Source organism: Sinocyclocheilus anshuiensis, unplaced genomic scaffold, assembly GCF_001515605.1.
Source record: "Sinocyclocheilus anshuiensis isolate Anshui unplaced genomic scaffold, SAMN03320099.WGS_v1.1 scaffold521, whole genome shotgun sequence".
Classification (NCBI taxonomy): domain Eukaryota; kingdom Metazoa; phylum Chordata; class Actinopteri; order Cypriniformes; family Cyprinidae; genus Sinocyclocheilus; species Sinocyclocheilus anshuiensis.
Window position 1 is genome coordinate 827,433 of NW_015540882.1, and position 11,576 is coordinate 839,008.

At 33.1% G+C, this 11,576-nt stretch overlaps 1 pseudogene; it reads right to left on the reverse strand.

Moving 5' to 3' along the window:
- Nucleotides 1-11,576, reverse strand: part of LOC107688575 (serine/threonine-protein kinase BRSK2-like) — an 89,273-nt pseudogene that overhangs the window by 41,409 nt on the left and 36,288 nt on the right.

Consider the following 11,576-nt stretch of genomic DNA (forward strand, 5'->3'; position numbering starts at 1 on the left):
GCCCTACCGCCACACACACACACACACACACACACACACACACACACACACACACACACACACACACAGAACTAATTACACCAAAGGCTGTGCTCATCTTCAATACAAAGCAGTGGTCTGTAAAGCAGCTCTCAATGCCACTTCTGATTGTGAATTAATCATTAGCAACGGCGCCTGCAGCAATTAATGCGTTTGTTAAAGCACTGTGAGCATTTCGGTGAACTGCATTTGCACTGACCGCTAGCCCAGGAAAAGCCAACTTTGAATAACGAATCAAAAAAGTTATTATAAATATATATACACACATTATATATATTTTTTTTAATGAATATATTTTGTCAAAATTATTGGTTTAATTAAAAAAAGTAAATAATTATTACTTTTTAAATTATTAAAGTATTTATTGATTTTAATATTATTTTTTACAAAAATAACAAATATATAAAAAGTTATAAATAAAAAAAAAAAGTTTTTTATTTGATGCTTTTCTCATTTAACACAATAACGACTTTAAATGATCTTTTGGGGATAATTTGATGTGTGATACATTTGCAATTAATTAATAAATAACCATTTAATCGCCACATCAAGTAATTAATTATATTAATATATATATACATATATATATATATATATAGATATATATATATATATACATTTAATGTATGTAGAAATATTAATATTTATTATATATTTAATTTGATATTTTTCAGTTTTCATTTTAAATAAAACAAATTTAGCATAAGAGACTTATTTTCAGTTATATTTCTGTTTTCATATAAGTTTATATTTTTATTTATATCAGTTTTTTAAATATATTTTTATATTATCATTTTTAATTTAAGTTTTAGTAACTTTAGGTGCTATTGTCATTTTTTTAGTTGCGTTTGTTAAAGCACTGTGAGCATTTCGGTGAACTGCATTTGCACTGACCGCTAGCCCAGGAAAAGCCAACTTTGAATAACGAATCAAAAAAGTTATTATAAATATATATATACACACATTATATATATTTTTTTTAATGAATATATTTTGTCAAAATTATTGGTTTAATTAAAAAAAGTAAATAATTATTACTTTTTAAATTATTAAAGTATTTATTGATTTTAATATTATTTTTTACAAAAATAACAAATATATAAAAAGTTATAAATAAAAAAAAAAAGTTTTTTATTTGATGCTTTTCTCATTTAACACAATAACGACTTTAAATGATCTTTTGGGGATAATTTGATGTGTGATACATTTGCAATTAATTAATAAATAACCATTTAATCGCCACATCAAGTAATTAATTATATTAATATATATATATACATATATATATATATATAGATATATATATATATACATTTAATGTATGTTATTCATTATAATTTATAATTACATTTTTAGTTTTAGTTTTATTTAAAAATTAATAAATTAAATTAAATTAAAGTCGATTAAAAATTTCTACATACATATACCATTCAAAATTCTGTACATAACATATACTCTTGTATAAATGTTTTGTTTCATTATTCAGAGTGATTATTACATACCTATATCATTGCGAGGAGGGAGGTTCTGGTCTTCATGGCTGGGGTATCTCTCCTTACGATCCAACAGAAGGAAATAGATCATCTTCTCCTGATTCTCACTGATGAGAGGACGAGAAACAGCCGTTTACCAAAAATGTAAATAAGCACATTAAATCAAATAAAATGGCTGCATTTCCCTTGGCTGCCTTCTAGCTAGAAAGAACTGTTTAATGGATCGATAAGATATACAGATAAAACAAACAATATCAGGAAAATAAGACAGGGTGGATTTGAGACTGTGGAGAAGAGGTTAAGTCATTTCATTTGACATACATCATCTTTAATTCTAAACAACAAGATCTTCATCCATTTTTGTGTGGGACTTAAAGATGTGTCTATAGTGTCTTTAGTGCAGAAGCTCCTGATACTCACTCGTCCGATAGCAGGTCCTTCATCAGCTTGCTCTTTTCCCGGAAGCAGCCCAGCGAGTGCATGCTCTCCAGGACGTCCGGGTCGATGTCGTCGGCTGACGGGACGCTGCGGATCGCCACCTTCCTGGGCACCGGCTGCTCCGGCTCCGGCTCGTTCTTCCCTCCTCTGAGGAGAGCAGAAGCCAGTCAGTGACACTGACACACCACACATCCAACAACACAAGCTCTCTACAGAGCTGAGATCTTCAGGGTATCAGAGAAAGTCTCCAGAATTGAAGGAATAAAGAGAGTCACATGGGTTTGGAACGACAATGAAAAAGAAGGGCAGAGCTGTTGTAGTGGGAGTCAATCATTCAGCCAAAGAATACTCAAAATTAATAATTTCCAATGGAGAAAAGACTGCAGAAAACACGGATTGACTAGATGTGACCTTATCACTAATTAAACAGCTTAATATTTGCTCACGTCAATATAAATATGCTGATCTGTGGATTGAGATCGCAGAATGGGGCAAAACTTGTTTCTTTACTTTGCTTAATTCCTTATGTCCCACTGTAGCAAGTATGCCAAATTAAAGCTTTTTGGTAATGAAAATCCTGATTTATAGCGTGCAAATGAATAAGTTTACTTCTGCAGTGCAACATATTTTTATGTGAAAGCTGGATATTGGCTACTACTGTAGATAGTATCAATATTAATATGAATTCATGTTAACATGAATAATCAACATAATACATATAATAAATATAGTGGGTGTTTATTAAATTAATTAAATTGAATATTAATTATGTTATCTTTTCCAAAACATTAACAAAAAGCTTAATATAATTGCAAAACTGTTCATTTTTTCTCCCACATTAACCCCTTCCACCAAAATTAAAATTAAAATATGCATAAAATATAAACACATGAATAAATTACTTGCTACTTTTACTTGTATAAATAATAAGGTATAGTTTAGAATAAGTATAAAGAATAAAGCTATAGGCTTGTTTGTTCAGTAGCCTAAATCAATGCTTAGCTATTGGGTTACTGGATAATATTAATATGAAGATAATAAACGCAGAACATTAACATATAATATATATATAGTGGGTGTTTATGAAATAAGTTGACTGAATATTTGAATACTGGAATATTTATTTAAATCTTTTCCAAAACTTAACTTAAATTTAACCTTAACTTTTAACCTTAATTAAGGTTTAATACAACTGTAACATTTTTCTCCAATATTAACCCTTCCCACCAAAATAATGAATGTTTTTTTTTTTATCATGGAAACCTCGACATAATGAACAGGAAATCGTTTTGTTTTTTTTTTTAATTTGGTAATTCCTTACAGTGTAAATAAATGTATGTAACATCAAATACACATTCACTAATGAACATCAATATAAAACGAGTTCATATAATCGAATCGCCTGCATGGCCTCTGTGATGTCAGTGAAAAGGAAAGTCATTTTGAAGGCTTTTTAATGAAAGGTTATAAAGACAAACAATTTTGTCATTAGAATAGCGTGCGCTAATTAATTGTGCACATAAATCCCAACACATGATCTACATTCGGCCGTGAACAGAAACACGTTCTGAGACGTGTCAGATCACAATTAATCAAGCAACACGAGCATGTGTTTCATTCTCAGCCTCGCGATCCTAACATCTACAACTAGTTCTGACCCTAAATCCGTGACAAGTGTCTTCATAACCTTCCTTCTCAGATCCACTCCAAATATTTGCTGTTGCCATCTGTTAGAAAAGATGGTGGCTTATACGAGAGCAGCTAAAAACATAAGTATTGTGCTTAAAAACGCCGGCGGCGTGTCTGCCATGTCTTTGACCCCAGAGAGGCTGTCAGACGGGAGGCCGGGGCATGAGCGTGTCGGGACAACCTTCGCCTGCTGTCTCTCTCTCTCTCTCTCTGGAGGAAGCCAGACGCCGCGGGCACGTGAGTGGACAGCACATCCCTGCCGGGTCTGTGCAGATGTGTCCTTGCTGCTGACATGTGGGGTCTGTGCCATTTATCACGCGCTGTATAACGCCGCATCTCTGAGACTGACACATATTTGATCTCGTCTATCCGTCCCTAACGCCCAGCCCGCTGTTTCTGTGTCACAGCGATGGTTTCCTGCCCCCAAAAAAATCATGGGAGTTCAGTACTTACATGTACCAGGTGTGCTTCTGGATCAGCTCTAACTGTAAGAGAAACATACATAGAGAGACTATGTTAGATTCACAGCAGAAAAAAAACAGCTGCCATTAATGAAGCAATCAGAGAACAGGTCTCGTCTATGACGAGTCTGAATTAATCCCTCTAAATTAAATTAAAACTGCAGCTCTAATTTCAAGCAAATTTGAAAATAATCTTAAAATAAAAACAAAATTGGAAAAGCAAAACCTTATTAATTTTGCAAAATATAATGCTATGACACACACACACACACACACACACACATACAAATGTAATCTGGTAATCTGGGATATCATTATTATTATTATTATTATTATTATTTTATTAGGACCAGCAAATGAAAATGTTAAATTAATGTTATTAATTATAAAAAAGGTTATACGTTTTGTTTTATTATTATTAAATACTAATTTAGTAATTTTATTATTTATTTTTTTATTTATTTTTTGTTTTTTGTTAAATACTCATTTAGTACAGTTACTTATGAGCAAAAACATGTAACATTTACCCTGGCCTTTATGTAAAATTCATAATAAGGGATATTCCATGAGTTTTTATATGACTATTATAATTTTAATATGATCAAATAATTAGGGCTGTCAATTTAAAATGGTAATTTAGTGTTAATAATTATAAGAAAGAAAAAAAAAGCATACTCATGACCCCTGACCAGTGTTGTTTTAATATCAATTTAATATCAACTATGGTTCTTACTTATATTTTCTATTACAGTTCTTATTCATTTTAGATATTTTTGTTTTCGTTTTAATTTGAATTAATTGTTCTGTGATTTTTGCGCTTTTTGTTTTGTTTTTCTACATTTTTAAAATATGTTTATTTCATTAAATAATTTTTAATAGTAATTTTTATGATTTTTTTTGCATTTATTTTCATTTTAGTTTCTGTAATTTTAATATCCATGAAGTTAAACTACATGTGCGAAATGTTGCATAACATAAAATAAAATAATAAGCTGAAATAAAATAAGTTATATTTCATTTGATTTCAGTTCATGTTTAATTTATTTCAAGTAATGGATATTCAAATTTATTTTAATTTCAATAATATTTTTTGAGTTGGTGCCATTAATTTAAAACATTAACTTTATGCAGTTAACTATGAGTAAAAGGGACTAAAAATGTAAGATTCCCCCAACCTGTACAGTATATAAATTTCATTATAAGGAATATTCCATATTAGTTTTTTTTTTGTTTGTTTATTTGTTTTTGTTTTTAATATTATCAAATTTATTTTAAATTAGGACTGTTAATTTAAATATTAATTTAGTGTGATTTATGAAGTTTGTGAGGTTCACTAAATGAAATCTCTGAAAGACTTTGAGATTTCACATTTACACAGCACATAAAAACAAAACAAAAACATGGTTGTCAGTCAGACAGTCTCTTCCTCTCTATAACATGAGCAGCTCTTGGTCAAAATAAGCTGCAAAGACCAGCAGCCTGTAAAGACTTCAGTGAAGTAGTCCGCTGTGAACTCTAGTGTTGTAGGCCACTGAGAGACACCCTTCTGAAAAATGACAAATGGGATGTGCTACGGTCTCGTGAACTTCATGGACACGTGTAAGTGAAGGCCACGATACCACAAGTCCACATCAAGCACACAAAGTCTGGCTCCACAAGATTAATACTGGAGCGAGTCCAGCTGAGAAGAAACGGAGACACACAGATCACCGCTCACGTTTCATCTGACAGAGGATACATCAGCGTGTGGTGACAAATGACTGGCTGTGTAGAGATGAGAGGAGCACTGAGATCCAATTATTATTTGCATAGCTGTGCTGGAGGGGGTCATAACTGCCGTCTACTGTTTTTCCCAATCATCTGTTACTCTGATATGTATTTCACATATGCTAACGCCTCACACACAGCCACACAGATACATTCGTTTGCATGTGGCGGAACCCTCCAATGAAACAGATTTAATACAGTTTTTACAATCAAGAAATACAATTACCTAGGAAAATGAACAGATGCTATTTAAAAATATGTTGGCTCACTCACAAAACACAAAGTAGTGTCTTTTTACACAAACAAATTTGTGTAAAAACATCCATGTGTCAATTTTGCTTTGAACTGAATGTGTTTAATTTGTAAAAATGTGTTTACCAACAATTTGTTTCAAAGGCAGTAGGTGTTTACAAACTTTAGCCAGAGCAGTGTTGTTATTGTTAACTAAAACTAAAACTAATACTGAAACTGTTCAAATTGTTTTCGGTAAATGAAATAAACGGAATGAATAAACAAAATAGAATAGAATGCAATTTGGACACCATTTTTTCATCATAAATATTTAGAAAAATTGGACACAACACACACAGACACACACACACACACACACACACACACACACACACACACACATATATATATATATATATATATATATATATATGCGCCAATATTAGTGGAGGGCACTAATAAATAGAACTATTGGATGTTTGATTTGATTGATTTTTAAAATCAAAAATAGTCCAGAACTGCATTCTGAATAATACACTGGCAATTTCTTAAGTATCAGTTAGTTAAATATTTTCAACCCAGAACGTATATGCTTTAATAATAATCACAAATCATTCACACAATTTTAACAGAGCTAGATAACTTAATCTGAGTTACATATTTAAATCCACAGCATTTACAAAAATAATATTCAATATCCCACAGAAAATAAAACGGTTACTTTATCAAAGCATTAAATCATGATCAACAAACGTAATATGTACACTGTAAAAAATAAGTATAATTTGAACTGTAAAATTTTGTAAATACGCTACGATAAAAACAACAACCTGTTAATAGTAAGTTCCCGTACTATATAGAGGGAAAAACTGTAAAAGATCTAACCAGACATTTCATGTAATTTTACAGTAAAATGCTGTTAATTTTACAGTTTTTAGAAGTAAAAAAGAACAAATCAATGTATAATTTACAGTCAAAAACTATAAACTGATATTCCCAGAATTCCCTGCATGACACTCCACATTTGAAAGTATTTTGTTTAAATAATCATGTTTTTTAATTGTTTTTGTTATCAGTTATGTACATTTGGGACCAGGATGTTGTTTTTGGTTGGATGAAAGGACTTGTGCACCTTCTATATATTAGTATATACTTCTGCTTGTGGTGAAGCTTCTTGTGATGAGCTTTGATTCTTCATGTGGCTTTCTCTTTTACCACCTGCATATTATGGTGGTTGTCAGTATGTTAAAGGTACAAAACAGATTTTAATAGCAGTGTGCGTTGTTGAATTTACTGGTTTACATTTAAATTTTCTTGTTTGTAAATTACAGTTTTATACTGTAAAAATATATATTTTTTTTACAGTCTAGATGCACCTTATTGTTGAGGCCTGTTTAAGTTATTAGAGTTCATTATTAAAATCCATAATCATTAATTATATCTTACCACAAAGTCCATTTCCAACATGTTATAAGAAACAGCTGTCTGGTATTTTCAGGAATGTGTGTTGTGAATTTTGCATTGGGAAAATGAATCATTGCTCATTGTGAATATGAATTTTTCAATGTCTTTCTCAGACATGCGTGAGGGCGTTCGACAATTCAGCCACTATCAAACTCTATCAGTGACTTAAAGACGTGTGTGTTTCCTGCAGGCTTGTCCTTGAAAGCCACTGTGACTCATTAAGATGCCACACTCGTAAAAGGTAACGAGAACAAGCTAACGAGACGTGGGACGTGATCATAAGACGATGTTCTGTGAGAGTACAGCGAGTTGAGGCCGTACGTGTCATGCAGGAGACGAGATCTCAGCTCTCTTTCTTTTAACTAACAGTTTTTCTCCGAATTTTTCTTCTTAAATTCTAAGGAATTAAATACAAATCTCTTGTGAGTTCTGAGAGCCAGCAAAAGTGTCCATTTGTAGTCTAGGGGAATAAATGGAGATATTAATACAGAACTTTCATGTGGACCCAGAGTTCTACTTCCTGTTTAAGTTGTTTCTCCATGGAAACACGGTTTGAAATGGTCTTCCTGCGGAGCGAGTCAATGCTTTGACTGTCTGTACAGAAGTGTGCTATAACCGCGACGGAGGAGGTTTAATAGATTTCATATGAACTAGAAAAACTACCTCAGGTCCTCAAGGTTACTGTGACATTTCAGGCCAAAATCAAAAGAGAATTACCTAAATAAAATTTAGCTTTTTTGCAATATACCACAAAAAATAAATGTATGCTTTATTTTTATTAAATACTATTTTACACATTTTATTCATTTAAATTTTCTTGTTTGTAAATTACAGTTTTATACTGTAAAAATATATATTTTTTTTACAGTCTAGATGCACCTTATTGTTGAGGCCTGTTTAAGTTATTAGAGTTCATTATTAAAATCCATAATCATTAATTATATCTTACCACAAAGTCCATTTCCAACATGTTATAAGAAACAGCTGTCTGGTATTTTCAGGAATGTGTGTTGTGAATTTTGCATTGGGAAAATGAATCATTGCTCATTGTGAATATGAATTTTTCAATGTCTTTCTCAGACATGCGTGAGGGCGTTCGACAATTCAGCCACTATCAAACTCTATCAGTGACTTAAAGACGTGTGTGTTTCCTGCAGGCTTGTCCTTGAAAGCCACTGTGACTCATTAAGATGCCACACTCGTAAAAGGTAACGAGAACAAGCTAACGAGACGTGGGACGTGATCATAAGACGATGTTCTGTGAGAGTACAGCGAGTTGAGGCCGTACGTGTCATGCAGGAGACGAGATCTCAGCTCTCTTTCTTTTAACTAACAGTTTTTCTCCGAATTTTTCTTCTTAAATTCTAAGGAATTAAATACAAATCTCTTGTGAGTTCTGAGAGCCAGCAAAAGTGTCCATTTGTAGTCTAGGGGAATAAATGGAGATATTAATACAGAACTTTCATGTGGACCCAGAGTTCTACTTCCTGTTTAAGTTGTTTCTCCATGGAAACACGGTTTGAAATGGTCTTCCTGCGGAGCGAGTCAATGCTTTGACTGTCTGTACAGAAGTGTGCTATAACCGCGACGGAGGAGGTTTAATAGATTTCATATGAACTAGAAAAACTACCTCAGGTCCTCAAGGTTACTGTGACATTTCAGGCCAAAATCAAAAGAGAATTACCTAAATAAAATTTAGCTTTTTTGCAATATACCACAAAAAATAAATGTATGCTTTATTTTTATTAAATACTATTTTACACATTTTATTTACATTACAATAATGAGAATTAGATTTTTTTAAACATTCAAAATCAATGCAAATTATCAATAAAAATGTATGTTTTTTTTTATATATAATAACACTATAAGATAATAATCTTTTTTCATCCACATGCCAGATATGTTCAATACGGGTTTCAAGAGATTCATCCAGCAAGATAAGGACAGACAAACTGAGACAGAGATAATTCCCTTGACCTTTTGCACCAAGAAAAGAGACAGTTTAACTCTAGATTTGCTCATGATTTGGACTCAGTGCCATTCTATAGTATTTCAGCAAATATTCTGTCCGTTATCTCTCACGTCAAAGTGTGAATCACAGCCTGACAAACTGACAGATATCAGCTCCAGAAGAACTCTGATTTGAGCATTTACTCAAGTCAAAAGCAGCTTTTTATTGTTTAGTATCTGCGTCCTCTGTGAGGAGAGAAAGGTCACGGTGATGGCAGATGTGTCTGGACACGCTGATCTCCAAACACACAAACGCACTAGCTTTGAACTGTCCGACGAGCTTTACTATCTGCACATCAAACTCCTCTTTCTCTTTATCGCCGAGTCACAGTATCAAGATTCCCCACTGAATCTAAAGCAAGAGAGCCAGAAAACGGGAAAATCCCACTTTTCTCTGACTGCTAACTACTAGCATCTTATTTAGCATCTCATCATATTTATCATACATGAAAAACATGTAGAGAATTAAAACATTAATATAATGTGCTTATGTCTAAAAATGTATTAAAAATGCTCAATCAAGTTAAACAAAAATATTTTGAACTAGGAGACAAGCCGCAAAAGTTGCTTGCTTGTCAGCTGAGGCAGGCCCAAGCATCTTGCGCTATTCATTCAATTAGATCAAGTAGCGGCAATCTCATAAATAATCCAACTAATATAAATAAGTGCTTTGCTAAATTTTATGAATATGTATACCGGTCTCAGGACAATGCAACTGCAAATACTGCAGTTAATTTCTTAGCTAATTTGCATCTTCCTAAATTAAATGAAGACGCAGTTAAACATTTAGATGCAGACATAAGCCTTAAAGAGATTAACAGAGCCATTTTTTTGTCTTTTCCAAACAATAAATCTCCTGGCCCAGATGGGCTTACCATTGAATTTTTAAAGAAATTTAGTGACATAATTTCCCCCCTTCTTTTACGCATGTATAAACATAGTGGTGATAATTTCAAATGAACTCCCACTTTATATAGAGTCGATATAACTTTAATTCCTAAACCAGGACGGGATCCGCTATCGGTGTCATCTTACCGTCCCATTTTGTTGATCCCAATAGAAACCAAACTTATCTGAAAAATATTGGTGAATCGTCTGAAAAGTCATATTCGCTCTATTATACACCCGGACCAAACAGGCTTCATTCCTGGTCGATATATGTATTTTAATTTGCGCCGTCTTTTTAACATTTTATATGCCAAGCACTGCACAGATACAGTTATTATTTCTCTTGATGCACAGCGTGCCTTTGATCAAGTGGAATGGAAGTACATGAGGTCTGCCATAGAAGCATTTGGCTTTGGGCCAGTCTAGCTGGATTGATATTATATATGCTCATCCAGTTGCATCTGTAATCACAAACCAAAATGTGTCTTCTCCCTTTAAGATATGCAGACGAACGCAACAGGGATGTCCACTTTCGCCTTTTTTGTTTGCAATTCTTATCGAACCGTTAGCAGTAAGTATTAGGCAACATTCAGGGATTTATCCTGTAAACATTAAGGGTCTCCCTCATTTCATTGTATGCAGATTAGTGGTCGACCGATATATCGGCCGATATTTGGCATTTTTAAAATATCGGCATCGGTATATCGATGTGTTTGAGACTTTTATTTTGACGACGCTGACAGCAGCAGCGCCTGAGCACAGTGCTCACATTCTCCCTCTTGTTCGCCGTCGTCGTTAACAGTTCTGTCTAATATGGATAGAAGAATTTAAACAAATCATTGAATGACTAATGAACATTTAATTTCACAAAGCTTGCAAACTTAGTCGGATCCAGCTGTGAGATCTTGTGAAGTGTGTATGTGACCTGAATGATCGCGTGCTCTCTGTGTGACGGTCGGTCCATGTGAATTGAATAAGGTCAGGAGGAGAGTTCAGCTTCACTGGAGATGCGCGATCGACAAACTTTAAAGGGGTCATATGATGCAATTTCAAGTTTTCCTTTCTCTTTGGAGTGTTACAAGCAAATGGCGCA